The sequence below is a fragment of the Armigeres subalbatus genome, chromosome 2, assembly GCF_024139115.2.
Source record: "Armigeres subalbatus isolate Guangzhou_Male chromosome 2, GZ_Asu_2, whole genome shotgun sequence".
In the NCBI taxonomy this organism is placed as follows: domain Eukaryota; kingdom Metazoa; phylum Arthropoda; class Insecta; order Diptera; family Culicidae; genus Armigeres; species Armigeres subalbatus.
The window spans coordinates 241,979,553-241,997,945 of record NC_085140.1 but is presented as its reverse complement, the minus strand read 5'-3'; the positions used below and the strand labels follow the sequence as shown (position 1 = coordinate 241,997,945).

At 38.1% G+C, this 18,393-nt stretch overlaps 1 protein-coding gene across 1 annotated transcript in view; it reads right to left on the bottom strand.

Annotated features, from left to right (window-relative positions):
- LOC134211994 (SH2/SH3 adapter protein NCK1) overlaps nt 1-16,313 on the bottom strand; it is a 67,760-nt gene extending 51,447 nt beyond the window's left edge. Inside the window, exon 1 of the mRNA XM_062689444.1 lies at nt 15,806-16,313. The gene's annotated coding sequence lies outside the window, so the exon portion shown is untranslated. The remainder of the gene's footprint in view (nt 1-15,805) is intronic.
- Nucleotides 16,314-18,393: the final 2,080 nt, after the last annotated feature.

The window sequence follows — 18,393 nt, the reverse complement described above, 5'->3', positions numbered from 1 at the left end:
GCTTATGAACCAAAAAAAGGATTCTGGATCATTTTATTTGAACGACAAAGTCGGACAGAAACACAATTCTTAGTTGCTTAATCGAATACAACGTGTGTTGTTTCGGCAGTAAAGCGAGTGATCTACTTGTGCCGAGGTAGAAATGTAGTACTGCAGGTAACCGACGAGGATTGCAGAAATCGCTCCTAATAGATAACGAACAATGATAAAAGAGAGGCAAAAACCTCTTCGAATCAAGGATGTTATCGATCATTAAGTAATCTGCGTTCGATCATTTAGTAGTTTGTCAATAACTCATTCCAGAGGCCTAATTTCAAAATGTAACGGGCTTGGTGGTCATATGGCTACTGTTTCTGCCTCATACGCAGGAGGTCGTGGGTTCAATCCCAGGCCCGTTTCATTCCTCCTACTTTGTATCTTTTCATATATTTCTCATGTTCTAGCAATCGCTAGAACTGGAAATGGGCCTTCATACCGTTTCCAACTTCTATCCCTATACCTACAACTTGATTAGTTCTAGCAGGTTACTGTTAGAATTTGAAATGTGCGAAAAAGTTCGTTTTGGCATCCAATTAGAATACTACACCACCCTTTCATAACTATCACATTGGCAACCCGTTAACCAAGACGAACCTCTGCCATGAAACCTTAACCCCAAGAACTCGTGGCGAGTGTAGAGGTGTTCTCGGCTTGCAGTGGGCGAGTGACTGCATCATCAATTCCTTCCCATCCCCGATGACCGTGAGGACGTGGTCATCGCCGTTATCGACTATCCAAAATACCAGAGCTCTCGGACTGTGCACATTGAGGTTGGAGAGCAAATCCCATGCTTCCATCCATTGGTTCCCTGTGCAATTGCGATTGTTCTGGTCGATCACGGAGTAGCAACTACGAAATGCACGGTCATCATGCTCATGCTCAACTCATTCCAGAGGCCTAATTTCAAAATGTATTGTATGGTGGACTTTTAGTGCGAAGGTTTTTCTACAACTCTTCTTAACAGGCCGATGTTCGAAGTCCACTATTAAAGGAGTTACGGTGCTGGTTGCTATATTCATACTAAATGATAACAAAATATGCAATCATTTAGTCTAAGTTACTGCTACTAGCGATATAGCTCCGTTATTAGTGAAATTCAAACAACGAACTGTTAGGGAGAGTTGTAGATAAACCTTTGCGCTAGAAGTCCACCATACAACACATTATGAAATTTAGCCTCTGGAATGAGTTATTGACAAACTACTAAATGATCGAAGGTAGATTACTAAATGATCGATAACATCCTTGCTTCGAATCATAATGAAAACAAAACCACAGACAAACAGACGTAACACTATACTGCCGCTAACCGCAAGTCAGACTTATCTGTATATGGGCGCCATATCCAGATAAGTCTGACTCGCGGATAGCGGCAGTATAGAAAATACCATCAGTCATTACTTAAACGACCAATTTGAATTTGATTGATTGAGCGTTTCACAACTAGAGGCGCTAGCGTCGGAATCCTTCGAGTTAGACATTTGACTCTAGCGCATTCTGGTGACAATGTCATACGAAACATTGTTTCATATAACATGCTCACAAGATGGTGGTAGAGGAATTGAGCGATGGATTTTTCAGAAAAATGTTCAAGCTGTTACGTCTGTTTGTCTGTGACAAAACTATCGCACTTGTATACAAGTTGGAAAAAAACTGATTCGGATAGCTGGCCCTCACATATGGGGTTTGATAAAACGCGTTGTTAGAGCTCATTTCATATTGGGGACCATATTTTTTCGCACAGCTGTGTAAAACAAGTTGAAATGCATCATCAGAACTGGTTCCCCTCACAATTAGGGCTTATTAAAAGAAATTTATCATAGGTTATAGCCCCCCGAATAAGTTCATTATCGTAACAGCTACCGAAAAACGTCTCTCACGGTATGGTACCTATCGAGAGTTTATACAGGCATGATAAGTGAGAGATTTTCTCATTCTCCTTTGGATTCAAACCCTGGTAACCGATATTGTCACCTCGAAGTATGTCGGAGTGTGGACTGCGCATGTAGTGACCAGGCATTTTACGATAAATTTTGTCAAACTTTCCTGTTTTTTATTCAACTTAAAAAACTTAAACTTTTAATAGGTGTTTTATATCGAAGGTCAGTTTTATATCGAAGCAACTGATTTGATTCTTTTCTCAGCTGCAAAACTTTTTTGCAAAGTTTGTTCATCTTTTTAACGGTGGATTCACTCTTTTATAGGTAGTCGATCGGCCACCGATGGCGCTTCCATCGGTTTTGCTTGTGTTTGACGTTTGTTCACTACCGCCACCTGATTGCCGCTTGTCACCCCCCTGGCGTCCTATACTATCACAAGGGGTTTGACAATAGCCACCATGTCCACGGACGGTAGCTCATTACCGTCCGTTGTTATTGTACGAAAATAAACATCATGTGTTTTGTTTACTATTTGTTTTGGTTAAATCTAAAAATTGTTTTCAAAATAATTTGCAAAATTTACATCTTTGACCTTGGGAATTATGTTATTTGATGATAAAATATAATAAACTTACGAATTGGAGGGAATCTACTGGTGAAATCAAGCGCTACCGAAATCATTTTTCGTAACTTGTTCTCCCGCTCCGAATCAAACAAAAGATATTATTATTGTTTATACTGTGTTTAGCATCACAGTTGAAATGGTCCGGGGATGCAAATCGAACAACATTCATTAGTGAAATTGAAATGAAATAAATGGTGTGCTGAAAGATGTTTAAGGATTATATTTTCATGCCCATAATAGCTGGTATTATTTTTGAACAAATTGAAAAAGTGTAACCAACAATATTTTGGATAAAATCCAGTTGCTTATAAAGGAACGATTCGGGAGAAGTACTTTTCAAAATGTATGCTGGACATATTCATGAAGATGTTCGCTACGCTGAGTAGCATCTCTTGCCACGGGGCTGCCGCTTGTCCACCTACAGTGCATTTAGCATTGGGCGGTAATGTTTCCGTGACGATGATTTTACATTTCAAATTTCTAGAACTTTTTTTTATCTATTAATATAAAATCTTAACGTTATTATTAAAAAGTTTGAAAGTTTATTCGCCTTATTAATTTTTTGCTGCAATTGTAAAAAAGAATTATCAAGTCTAAAGGTGAGCTTTGACATCAGAAGAATAACTTAAAATTGAATACGTTCTAGCAAAAGAATTCTATGCTTGTCTCATAACACAATATTAATGATATGTCCAACATTGGAAGGTAAATTCCTGCTAACGCAGGCATTTCCCGAAGAACCACGATATGTATCCGACAAAATGAGCTTTCCTCTATAAGCTAAGAGAATTAGTTTTTAAAAAATGCACTTGCATTGTTCGGAATCTTTAAATCAATGTTTGTTTACTAAATAAGTTACGCCCAAATCACAAATCGGTCCCGATATGTCACTCAAAATGAATATCAAAATGATCTAGTAACAACACAAAAATTGGAATGTGGAGAAAGAAAGATTTATTTATTTTTTACCTCACACATACCATGTACTAAAATCAAATAATTTATTTTAAATGCGACTGAGTAAATATATTGAAGAGTAATTTTTTTTTATTAGCTTCATTAAAAACTTTCAAGAATTTTGAGCTACACTTGACGAAAATTTCTTTTTTCCCGGTACATGTCCTGAATTCCCGGTTTTTCTCGGTTTTCGGTGGCCACCCTGCAGTAGAGAAGGTATCACACTTAAAATAAATCGCCGAATTCGGTAATATTTTACCGAAATCTCAACAGCAGAACTGTTCAGTAAATAATTTTACTGATTTTCGGTGATTTTGACAGTTGAACAATGGAAAAAATTACAAAACATCTGTAAAATAATTACCGAACAGTTCTGCTGTTGAGATTTCGGTAAAATATACCGAATACTGTAAAATGAGTTAAGTGTGAGAAAACCTTAAATATCTTGGTAGCCGGACGGCGGAATCGCAATCTACGAAAAATATGGAGACCCAATCAGATTATTCAACGCAATAAAATTCAATAATTATTCAACTCTTACGTAAATAGTGAATACTGTGTTGTTATAAGACAGTGAGATTGTGTATCAATAGAGATCACGGTTTTATCAACCGATGTCTATGTTGCCTCGATGAAGCCTATGGAGCTAAGGTCCAGGACTAAGAGGACTTTTCCTGGAGATCCTTTATTCCTATACCAATGACAAAGGCCTGATTTGCACGAAATGATATCCGAAAGCGCACATGGAGACGCCTAAATGGTGAAATATGCGACCAAATAGATGTTATCGAGGTCCAAACGTTTAGATGTCCAAACATTTACTCTGATCACTGATTCGTTGTCAGTGTGATTCGAGAACGCTTGTCACCTGTATCGAATGGAAGACCACAGCAAACGATACGCCACAATAGTGTAACAAAACAGGTGTAAAGAATGGCTATTAGGTCACATGAAAAATCTCACTGTCCGGACAAGGTCGACATCTACCGGATGCAGAAATTGATTTTACACCCCAATTATTTGATATTTGTTAGATATACATTATGGCTGATTTTGACTATCTCCACATAATTAGAATGCATTAGATTGATTTTAATATTGTTGATTCAAACCTCCTAAAGTAAGGCGAAACATCAAAATTTTGTACAAAATTTACATTATGCAGATCTAATATTCCATGCCGGTAAAATACTTTTCAAAAGCTTCCTTTTGTAATAAATAAGATGATGGAGAAACCTCTGCAAGTGAGGGGGTTAGAAGCAAAGAGGTGTAAGTGACATTTTGGTAAATTTTGAATTGACTACAGCAAAAACTGCTTTGTTTTGAGAGCTTTGCGGCAGTATGTAGATATAGTTGTATGTAGATTTGAAAATAACCGATCATGAAACTCTAGTAATTAACGTAGATGATAATAGTGATAATAATAGTGATCTTATCAAATTAAAGTGCTGGAGAAAATATTCAAAACAAGCTATCTCGGGTCTTGTCGCAAGAAACGTGGATTTTCAATCAAACGTCGGTTCATTAGATCAAAAATCAGCTGTTCTTACTGACGTTTTGAAAACCTGTACCAATAATCTAATAGAACATAAATATGTATCTCTGAAAAACTCGAACAGCTGGTACAATCTGGATCTTTTACGATTCAAACGTAAAAGGGACAAATTGTACAGGAAACTTTGTAGAAGTAATAATGCTATTCATTGGAAAAGGTATCAGGTCGCGCGTAATAAATATTCGCATATGTTGAAAAAAACGAGATGCGAATATATTCAGAGGAAAATTGATCAGCATCAAAACAACAGCAAAGAGTTATGGAAAATTTTGAAATCCTTGTTAAAACCTAATAGTAGCAAACCGCGATCCATAACCTTCGATGGCACATTAGAACAGTCAGAACAAGTTATTGCAGATAAATTCAATCAATATTTCGTCAACAGTGTCTCACTGATTAACCAGTCAATTGAGTTAGTTGATGAGCCTGACGAAATAAAACAGCCGATTAATTTTAATTGTAGATTTGATGGATTTCACCCAATAACATTAGAAGAACTTGAAAATATTTGCTTTTCAATTGGAAAAACGGCTGGAGTCGATAATGTTAATGCCAAGGTAATACAAGACTGCTTTAATGTCATCGGACACAACTTGCTGGACCTTATAAATGAATCTTTACGAACTGGGCACGTGCCACAAGTTTGGAAGGAATCTCTAGTGATTCCGATTCAAAAAGTTGCTGGGACGATTAAAGCCGAAGAGTTTCGTCCTATCAATATGTTGCACACATTAGAGAAAATTTTGGAACTTGTAGTAAAAGGCCAGCTGCTTGAGTATTTGAATAGAAATAACTTGCTGATACCGGAACAATCGGGATATCGAGAAGGTCATTCTTGTGAAACCGCATTGAACTTGGTTATAGCTAAATGGAAGGAAAATGTAGAGCGTAAAGATACGATTGTTGCTGTGTTCTTGGATCTAAAACGCGCTTTTGAGACAATTTCTCGGCCCTTATTGTTGAGCACAATCAAGCGCTTTGGAATTTCGGGATCTGCATACAATTGGTTTGAAAGCTATTTGTCTGACAGATCTCAAAGGACTGCTTTTAATGATTCTGTTTCTAGTCCCGTGGAGAACACGCTAGGAGTGCCACAGGGAAGTGTATTAGGGCCTATTTTATTCATTATGTATATAAATGACATGCGACGAGTCTTACAATTTTGTGATATAAATCTTTTTGCTGATGACACCGTGATATTCATTGCAGCTAAAAATTTAGTAGATGCCGTTTCACGCTTGAACGAGGATTTACACTCTCTAAGTAGATGGTTTAAATACAAGCAATTGAAATTGAATATTAATAAAACAAAATACATGGTAATTTCGCGAACCCGAGTAAATGAGGATGTCTCTGTTAAAATTGATGATGAGACAATTGATCGCGTTCGCGATATTAAATATCTTGGCGTGATTATTGATGACAAGCTAAAATTTGACATACATATTGACAATGTTATCAAGAAAATAGCCAAGAAGTATGGAATGCTCTGTCGATTAAAACACGATTTGACTATTGGTAGCAAAATACTCTTGTATAAATCAATCATCTCTCCTCATCTGGATTTTTGCCCTTCCATCCTTTTCTTGGCTAACGAAACACAAATATCGAGATTGCAGCGCTTACAAAATAAAATAATGCGTTTGATTTTAAAATGTGATAGATTCACTTCCTCAACTTTCCTGTTGGACGCCTTACAATGGCTGTCAGTGAAGCAAAGAATAGTGTACTTGACTATGGTGTTCATTTTTAAAGTAATAAACGGTTTACTGCCTCGATATTTGAGTGATCGAATTGAAAGAGGAAGTGATATTCATAGTTATAATACTAGACACGCGGATAATGTGAGAACACCCTATTTTCTGTATGGCGCTTCACAAAACTCTTTGTTTTGCCTTTCTCGTACACTAAGTGTACGTAAAGGCTATAATATTGCTTCAAAAACAAAATTTTGATAGGAGGCCCGGAGGGCCGATTTTTATATACCGATCGACTCAGCTCGACGAATTGAGGTGATGTCTGTATGTGTGTATGTATGTTGTATGTTTTTTTTTTTTTTTTTTTACAAGGAAGAATGCATTTACACACTAACCCAGTACACGTGCATTGTAGTTGCCAAACTACCACACGGAAGTGTACTGGAGTGTCGGACTCGACCATACCGGTAATACCGACTAAACTCCCTTGGGCTCCACCATCGTTTCCCCCAGGAACTACCTCGCAGTACTACTTCTGGGGGGACGGCAGTACTAAGCGTACTCACTCATTATCGCTCACACAGGCACTCGTCCCACGCGAGACTGACTCGCACCCCATTCACTCCATTTGAGTCTTACTTGGATGCTCTCCCGGACGCTCCGCTGCCATGCCTCGAGGTGTCAATAGCGGTAACTGCCTGGGCCTACAGATATTGCGCTACGACACTCTGCCTCAGCACGAGCAGATCAATCACACCACTGCCGAAGCAGACCATACGCTACCCTGCCGAAGCAGGGACACTCCCCATGCACCACATGTGCACAACTGTAGGTGTGTGGGTACAACCCACTGCTACCCTGCCGCCGAAGCAGCTTCTCCAAAGACCATTCGCTCCATGTGACCCTTTTCAGGTGCTCACTCTAACACTCCACTGCAATGCCTCGAGGTGTCGATGGGATACCTCGACTCCTGCCTCAGCATGTGCAGTCCATACTCAGACTTCTGCTGCGCTTTGAGGTGACAATAGCGGCGGAGACACGCTATGACACTCCTGCCTCAGCACAACCAGATCACTCACTCCCTGCCGAAGCAGCTCACGCGCTACCCTACCGAAGTAGGTACACTCCACAACTTATTCTAACACTCCACTGCCATGCCTCGAGGTGTCGATAGCGGTAGCAACCCCCCGCCACTCATACCTTCGCACGTGCCCTCCACGCCGCGCCTCCGGCCGCGCTTCGAGGCGGCCATAGCGGCGGCGACTCGCTATGACACTCCTGCCTCAGCACAAACAGATCACTCACTCCCTGCCGAAGCAGCTCACGCACTACCCTACCGAAGTAGGGACACTCCACATGCCAGTTGGCACTCCTCCCTGGGCTTGTGCTTTTGAAGCGGCACACAGTCGCTTTGATAGAGTCCGCTTACGGGCACTTGTGGTTTTTTGGGAGGGATTTTAGCAGAGCCCACGGCTAAATCCCACCACGCCCTAGGCAGTTCTCCCTGACTCGCAGACAGCTGGGGAGGGGTCGTCAAGCCCTTGGACATCATGCTGTCCCTGCTGTCCCTGCTGCCCCCATGTATGTATGTGTGTGTGTGTGTGTATGTGTGTATGTGTACAAATTTTGTAGACACACTTTTTTTAACTTCCCATTGTCCGATTTGCTCGCAAGTTGCAGACGACGCGGAATTCAGTCCCATTGTTTGCTATTGAAAATTAGATCAATAGCTCATCGCAATCTGGAGTTATGGCCAAAAAACTGTTTTTGCGAATAAAAAAAATAGCAAAATGTTCTCAACTGAATACACCTAGATTCGAACTTCTGACCTCTGGGGTGGAAGGCGCTTGCCATACCACAAAACTATCGGAACACACATGGTATGAGTTAACCGAAGTCGTACAGTATTTATCAAATTAGTATGTGTGCATTTCTTTTCAAAGCCACAGAGTTCACTCTGCTAGGGTAACAGTGCCCATATTGGAAGTATTATTGAATCAATGAAAGAAAATATATATTTGATAATTCGAAATTGATAGTTTTAATGCATTAACAAATAGTCAAACTTTGAATTTGCTAGAAATGAAATTGGATTCATTTCGTCTTAATAATTAATCTAAATTTCTTGGAGGTAAAATGAGTTATACTGCCGTCGCAAGCATAATCGTCCAATATTGATTTTGCATGGAAGAAAATATGGAACAGTTACGCTTGCGGCGGCAGTATATAGGTAGGAAAGCCAATTTGTTGGAGAAATTATTGTTTTCAATTAATATTCATAATGGCACAATTACAACGTGTCGCTTCAAGTAAAGCAAACGTTAAGTAATGCAATGATGAACAATATTATTAAGACCCCATTGTCTCCACTGAGGCCATGATCGCCTTATAAGTGTTTATTTGGGTAACCTTTAACGAAAAGAAATGTGTTCAATAATTAATAACGTTTCTCTTTACTAAACGTAATCAGGCCCATGTTTTCTATTATTTTGCTATCATGCGCTCGCATACCCTACATACGAGTTCGATCAGCGGCGTTCAATCAGCGTATGGGAGCGCAGCTGATGTGCGTGAGGACGCTATGCAAGCACATTTCGGCGGGAGCGAACGGCACTGCATTCGCTTCATTCGCTTGCCGTCGGATGAATATCGCAGAAGGAAGCATCACCAACACACCGCATGGCCCTGACGAAAGCGAGTAAACAAAATGGGGGCCGGATGATGCCTTTTTATTTCACCCGGCAAGGGATATAGGACGTCAATTTTAAAATGGTTGTTAAAACGTTAAAACACATTTTAACCGAAAATAGTTGGATTTTTCAGGTTCGAAATTTAATTTACTTTTAGATTGGCAACACGAAAGCATAGCATAGCATAGCATATGTGATTGTACAAATCGTGGGTGGCTATACAATGCTCAATTGAGCAATCTACTGTATATTGTCGCAAATTGGTACTTGGGATTAGTACCTTTTCCTATACAGTAGCAGTTGTATACCTGGCCACGTCCTTACAATCACGGAAGGAAGGAAGGAATGTTAGTTCAACATCTACTAGTGAAGATCCAGGAACCCATACTACCTTCATAGATGTCTCAGGAAGGAAAATTTGTGTTAGTGGGAAAGGTGAATAATAGGGAGCTCTATTCGACAATATAGAGCGTTTGTCAATAACAGTATATGCTGTAAAAATAATAAAATATATTCATCAATTTACTTACGAACCGTCCTAAGGAAAAACAAAACAAAACACAAAATTTCGGCAAATCGCGCGATCGTTCCGCCGTCCGAAACAAGAGCCAACTCGCACTGCACTAATTAACTTTATTACCGACCGCGCAATGCAAAACACAAAATTTCGGCAAATCGCGTGATCGTTCTGCCGTCCGAAACAAGAGCCAACTCGCACTGAACTAATTAACTTTATTACCGGCCGCGCAATGCAAAACACAAAATTTCGGCAAACCGCGCGATCGTTCCGCCGTCCGAAACAAGAGCCAACTCGCACTGCACTAATTAACTTTATTACCGGCCGCGCAATGCAAAACTCAAAATTTCGGCAAATCGCGCGATCGTTCCGCCGTCCGAAACAAGAGCCAACTCGCACTGCACTAATTAACTTTATTACCGGCCGCGCAATGCAAAACACAAAATTTCGGCAAACCGCGCGATCGTTCCGCCGTCCGAAACAAGAGCCAACACGCACTGCACTAATTAACTTTATTACCGGCCGCGCAATGCAAAACACAAAATTTCGGCAAATCGCGCGATCGTCCCGCCGTCCGAAACAAGAGCCAACTCGCACTGCCACTTTTAGATTGGCAACACGAAAGTCTAATTATTTCGATTAAACAACATGTGTAGATATGTAGCCTGATATAAAGGTGTAGACTTCGGCTATCTGTTGGTGGTGTTGGATTGCGTGGGAGTGCTCTCGCCTCTTAGATTTGACGAATCGATGTTCTAATCTTTGTTTACAAACGCAGAGAATTCGTTTTAAAAATTTGGTATTGAGTTATAGAAAATAAAAATTGTTTAAAGTTCATTGGTATTATACAAGAAAATATGTTTTGAAAAAAAAGAATAGAGCCGAACGAGCGTTGATCACAGGACTCTCTGGAGTGAGAGCCTAGAACGTTACCCTCAGCTATCTTTACTTCTTGAAAGATTGGTGATCGAAGTATAACAGGTTATACGCAATTTTGCACTGAATCATCTGACGTTGAAAAACGTATACGATTGAGTTTACGTCATGTGCTTTTGTGTCAATTCATTCAGATAAGTCACCTAATATTCATAGTGTTTTTGGTGTGCAGGGAAGCAACATCAATTTCAATATTTAATTTGAATCCACCAATCCAATCCATATTGGCACAGTATATATAAAACATGGATGGTCAAACAATTAGTTTGTAAATAAAACAAATTATTTTAGTAAATGGTTTTGATTTTCTATAAATATTAATTTAGTATTATTCCTACCTTTTCGCTTGCATACCTTCTGTGTGGTTTTGAAAGTTAATTAATTCATGCTATACATGAGTCCTAAATCTTGGACTTCGCTAGACCAATTAATTGTAACATTCATATAGTGACAACATATCTGTTTGAAGATTTCAAATAGCACTGGGATTATGTGGGAGAATATGAGTTTCGGAAGGATTCGGAGAAAATTTTTCATTCTTGCAAGTCAATGAAAATGTATCCAAACTTTTCTACAATCCAAACATGTTTTGGATCATGTAGTAATCTAAATTCGATCATTTAGTTTCTCGATGACTCATTCCAGAGGTTAAATTTCAAAACGTGTTTTATGGTGGACTTCTGGTGCGAATATTTTTCGACAGCTCTGTCCTACAGTTTATTGTATTAATTTAATTAATAACAGAGATGAAACACTAGCTTGTAACAACTTATACTGTTAATAACATTATTTTTTTATTAGTTATTATTAGTCAGTATAAGTAAACAAAATGGGGGCCGGATGATGCTTTTTTATTTCACTTGGCAAGGGATATAGGGCGTCAATTTTAAAATGATAATTAAAACGTTAAAACACATTTTAGCCGAAAATAGTTTGATTTTTCGGGTTCGAAATTTAATTTTCTCTTAGATTGGTAACATGAAAGTTTCATTATTTCGATTAAAAGCCATGTAGGCTACATATCTACACTACAAGGATGTTTTCGATCATTTAGTAATCTGCGTTCAATCATTTAGTAGTTTGTCAATAACACATTCCAGAGGCTAGATTTCCAATGTGTAGTATGGTGGACTGCTAATTCAAAGGTTTATCTACAACTCTGCCTAACAGTTCGATGTTTCAATTATACTGGTAATAGAGCTATAGAGCTAGTAGCAGTAGCTTATACTGAATGATTGGAATTTTGTTATCATTTGGTATAAGTCACTGCAACTAACACTGTAACTCCTTCAATGGTGGAATTGAAGCAGCGATATATTAAGCAGATATATAGAAAAACCTTCGCATCAGAAGTCCACCGTATAACACATTTTGGAATTCAGCCTCTGGAATGAGTTATAGACAAACTACTAAATGATCGAACGCAGATTACTAAATGATCGATAACATCCTTGTGTGTCTAACATATAGGTAAATACTTCGGCTAGCTGTTGGTGGTGTTGGATTGCATGGGAGTGCTCTCGTCTCTCAGACTTGACAAATCTATGTTTTAATCTTTGTTTAAAAAATGCAGATAAGTCGTTTTAAAAATTTGGTATTGAGCTATGGAAAAAAAATGAATAAAATTTATTGGTATTAACTAAAAAATGTTTAAATTTAACATTAAACAAAAGAGAGTCAGAATGAGCATCGAACATAGACCCACTGAGTGACAGCCTAAAGCGTTACCCCTAGGCTCTCTCCGCTTCTTGGATATGTGATGATCGAAGTATAACAGGTTATACTCAATTTGCACTGATCATCGGTTGCTTGTACATTCGTGCGGCAACGCACCTGTGCTGTGTTTAGGTTCCGTGGCATATTTAAATCATCTGACGTTGAAAAACATATACGATTGAGTTTACGTCATGTGCTTTTGTGTCATAATGTCAGATGTCAGATATGTCACCTAATATTCATAATGTTTTGGTGTGCATGGAAGCAACTTCAGAATCAATTTCAACATTTGATTTGAATTCACTGTAATGCATTCTTCCTGGCGTTGCAGCAAATAATTCATATTGGCACAGTATATAAAAACATGGCTGGGCTAACAATTAGTTTGAAAATAAAACAATTTATTTTAGTAAATGGTTTTGATGTTCTATAAATTTTAACTAACTATAATCGTACCTTTTCGTTTGCATACCTTCTGTGTTTTTGATAGTTAATTAATTCATGCTATACATGAATCCTAAATCTTGGACTTCACGAGACCAATTAATTGGAAACCCATTCATAGCGACAACATATCTGTTTGAAGATTTCAAATAGCACTCGGATTATGTGGGAGAAGCTGAGAAATGCCGAAATGCTCTCTATATGAAGAAAAGCAACCCTAGTAGAATTCTTCTAAGACTTTATTAAGTCGGATCAAAATCGTAAATCTTAATTGAAAAGTGGTTAAATGGCATTGACAAAAACGGAACTGCTCATCAGCAAAAAATGAATTCTTATCTATATGATGAAGAATCATACTATTTCAAAAGGTGCCAGAAGCCTAAGCTGGATTCTGACTTCAAAACAGAAAAAGTTTGTCAATTGACCAAAATTACGGATCATATCACCGAAGTTATGGATCATAATCACGATAACAATTGCGCAAAACTGTACACTTTTGTATCAAAAGGAGTTTTCTATGAATAATTTTCCAAACATTTATGGATCATTTGTCATACGTTCATGGGAAAATAGCAGGAATGATATTGTTTTTCTTGATCATGTTTAAAGGTACATACTTATTTTACAATTATTTGATATATTTTTTTTTTTAGCTTAGTTATGCTTAGTTATGGATCTTAAAATTATTCTTTATGGATAAGCCTGAGCTATTTTTTGGATTTGAGGTAGCGTTTTATGGAACATTCTGATGTTATTTATGGATCGTTTTTGTGCATTTAACGGTACAAAGTAAGGGCTGCCATAAACAAATTTGAAAAATAAGATCTATTTAGTGTTATATTAGACTTTTCTAATATGTTTGTCAACCCATTTGAACGAGCGAGAAAGGCATCATCACCGCTAGGTGGATTAATCAGGGTTTTTAAAGGTATAAATGTTTTCAATTCGATGCCTTCACACATCAAACGTGCAGTCACGCTAACACAGTTTAAGAGACAATGTATTTCACACGTCAAAGCTGCCTTTTGAACAGCTACCCGGCAATTTTTTACCCGTTAACACATGTATCTTGACGAAGTTTTTAACAACGGATGATTTTTATGGACCATTTTTTATTTTTATTATTTATTGAGGCATTAATAAGCTATAACGTTCGCCTCGATGATGATGATGGATTTTAATTTATTGACGTAGTTTATTTTTGAACCTTTCTTTGTGTAGTCTACAAAAGTTTGAGCATCGCGCGCGGATTACAAATATGAATGATTTTGAATTTATTTAAAAACTTGCATATTTCGAACTGTTGAATCATGCTCTTGAATTAGTAGTAGATTATTTTGTACTCGCGGTTCTTCCGAAACTTTTGTTATCGACGGAGCGGTTACACAAGTTTTGATGTTTGGTTGTCGAACCTAATGTCCATGTTCAGATACATGTGAGTTTTAGATAGCGATATTGGTTTGTGAAAAGAACGCGATGTTTGGCGGAGCTTTTGAAATCTGTGCGAGAGGTTTCACAAGTTTAGCTTTTGATGAGCTCCATGTATCACTACTGTTGATTACAAAAATTCTAGGTGTAGTTCTTTAGTTCATTTTACCAATTTATTTTTGCTGTACAGTATGGAATTTTATTTTGGATTTTATATCTGTATATACAATCGGATCGTTTGTTTGCAAAACCGATTACATTGATCTTATTTAATTATCTTAAAGATAACTCGTCCAGCTCAAACCTTTGTAGGGGTATGTGGCGGGACCATCATCATCATCATCATCATCATCATCATTGTTACGTTGTTTGTAATAAATGTGAAAATTCACAGAAAATTATTATGTTTTTGAACTTCTATACAAATTGTATGAAACAAAAAAAATATAGATAATCTTCCCCTACGTCGATTCGTTAAAAGATTGAATCAATTCCCAAACATTCAATTTCATTCCTCCACCTAACACGATATTTATTATGATCAATTATTATGAATAGGTTATAATATGTGATTGTCAAGTTGTATTAAAAACTTTGTTTCGTTCACTTTCGTTACATAGATCGTTATGAAAAATTATCCTTAAATTATTAATATTCAAGAAACCTTTCTGAGAAAGTTTTGTAAACGTTTTCTTTAAACGATTTTACATAAAACTAAAATTATTTAATATGTAGTTTTTTTTAACTGAAATGCATCAATACACGTAATATGAAAAGCACGCCTCACATCATAGCACGTAATTTTAACATTCTTTACAAAAAAATTGAATAGAGTTATCATCGCTGTAAAAAATGATAAAATTATACATTCACCGGTAGGCTGCAGATAAGTCACTGCAGATTGGTGGCTTTAACAGTGCGTGTTTGACGATACACACCGCAATTGTTTTGTTAGGTACACATATTTTTTGATAGTTCGATCTGATTTCGACGTATTTAAAAGTGACGAAACATCTAATATCAAAATTTGAAAGAACATCAATCATAAAATTAAAAAAAAAACGATGTGCATTATACATCAGGATCGCTGTGATTATCATGTCATATAAAAAAAAACTTGCCATGTCATATGAAAAAAAAAAATTTAAACAAAACTGATTCGCTAAACTGTCGATCGATTTTCGTTTTCGCCAGAGCAGATTTTTATCTCTGCTCTTGTATCACAATAGTACTGGAATCGCACAATCTGAGCCTATTTAGTCAGTTCAAAAACAAAAAATATTTTTATGGGTTTTACTCAAATCAAAACAACAAAACTTACGTTCTTCCATTAACTTCCAGCAACAACACCACAGCTGCACCAAATGAAGTTTTATTTACCGAAGCACTATCACCACCACTGTCACGCAAGGGTTAATATCACTGCTCGCGTGTCTTTCGATGTCTGCTGCGATTGTGTTCAGCCAATCACACCAACACTGATGTATTCATGCGCAGGAAATTTGCTCACTCACGCACACAACTGTGAACCGCCCCGCCTGCTATAATCAATGCGAAAGCTGCTCTGCGAACCTTTTTTTCTTCCTTTCTCTCACTTCGCTGCGGGGATTGCCACTACTGGGGGATTTTAAATTCACTTTTTTCTGGCCCAAAACCACAAACCAGCAAACGCCGGTATTTGATTACGGTAATTGCATGCACCCTTTCGCGATTCACACACTTTTCGCGACCCGTTTCGATCAAAATCAGCCACAAACTCGCGAAATATCAGCAGCCCGAAAAACACTGACGGCGAGCGAGGAAAAACTTCACTTTTGGTTGGGTTCCTTTTTCGCCTCACTCACCCATAAAATGATGATTCTGACGGCGATGATGGTGGCGGCTTGGTGGTGTGCGTTGACAGCGTTGATGACAGAAACCAGTGACTCCCAACATAAGTTTCGTGCATCACAGACGATTGCACGTGCCAAAAACTCCATATAAATACAAAAAAAAACCGACTTATCCACCTACAATGAATGGAACCCTTACACTCTATACAGGTTGTGGGTGCACTGCATACCGTAGACCCCCGGTAATATGACCGTCTTTAATACCGGATACTCGAAAGAATTGCGGACACCGGAACCTCGTCCCAAACGTACCGCTTCTAGAACAAAAGACAAGGATGGACAAGGTGATGGACTTTCGAGCCTGTTGTTCAACATTGCGCTAGAAGGTGTCATGCGGAGAGCCGGGTGTAACAGCCGGGGTACGATTTTCAACAGATCCAGTCAGACATTCCTCTAATGTGAACGTATACTATACCCATGTGGAAGTATTGGCTTGAGAAATGGATTGCGAGCGATTCGACTATGCGTCAAGTTTGGGAATCTCGAGCTCGTTCAGTAGCCGCTAGGTTGCGAAGGCCGACGGAGGTCCTTCGTAGCTTAGTTGGTTAAAGCACCAGTCTAGCGTACTATAGGGTCATGGATTCGAGTCCCATCGAAGGGAAAGTAGTTACCTCCAATACATTTTCCAAATCAATATCTTGGTTGAAATATTATTTTTACGTTTTTATTAACTCGATTTTATGAAAGTACGTTAAATTTCCAATGGAAAAGGCATACGTCAAATTCTTTTCTAAAAGCAGCCGTTTCTGAATTGCAACGGTTTGAAGATAAAAAAAAAACAACATTTTTCTTATTTTCAGTCTTTTTTGAATATATTTAACATAGAATCAAAATTTACTGCTTTTACGTCGAAATACATTGATTAAAATGTAAGTATTGTAGCAGTGGTTGGTCATTTTCATGGTAACATTATATGTGATAAAAATTACTTTGTACAAACTAAATATTTTGTTTTTTGAAACACACACTAGGCCGGTCGCAATGCTGTTGGGTTTTGTATGGTGTGTTTGGAAATAAAACTGAAACTGAAACTACCAGTTCGCAACGCAGAGTTGTAATTTTATTTTTCGAGCACTTTTTGAAACTGATTTACAACTGCTCGACTGGTTTGTTGTAAATATGAGCTGATTTGAAACTGGAATGAAACTGAGTTTCAAATTCATTTAATACTGTTTGCGTGTGTTAGATGATAGACAAACTCCTTGTTGTTCGTATGCGAGGTGAAAACTACCGCGAAAAATGTTAGTTCGTTTTGTTTTGGAAAAATAAAACCAAATTTACAACTGTGCGTTGCGGGCACAAGTTGTAGTTTTATTTTGACAGCTATAAATTTTATAACATCAAGCAGTACCAAACTGAAACTGCAATTTTAGTCATATTTATATAAAGAATGAGTCAACCATACTTCAATATATGTTAATATATATTAATATGAATCTCTGCACAGTGAGTCAAAATGAGAAAAAATGAAAAAAAATAAAAATAGGAAAAGACAGATACAGTAGACGTTCGATAACTGCAAGTCATTTAACTGCAATGCTTTTTAACTGCAATTCGATAGTTGCAACAGTTTTGCAGTTATCGGACCGCTAAACTTCAAACTGGTGTCAAACTCAATGACAGCTGCATTGCGCTGTACATTTATACTAAGGACACACCTGTGGTACTTGGGGGCAGCAGGGACAGTAGGGACAGCATGGACCATGTCCAAGGGCTTGACGGCCCCTCCCCAGCTGTCTGCGAGTCAGGGAGAACTGCCTAGGGCGTGGTGGGATTTAGCAGTGGGCTCTGCTAAAATCCCTCCCAAAAAACCACAAGTGCCCGTAAGCAGACTCTATCAAAGCGACTGTGTGCCGCTTCAAAAGCACAAGCCCAGGGAGTGCCATTGGCACATCAGGATTGATCCCAGTAAGATCCTGATTATGGTATACTGGTTGCATGTTATTGGTCTTGTTTTTGGATATTGAGATATTGTGAACGCAAGGGCTGGTAGTCTGGTTATTCTATTCTCTTAGTA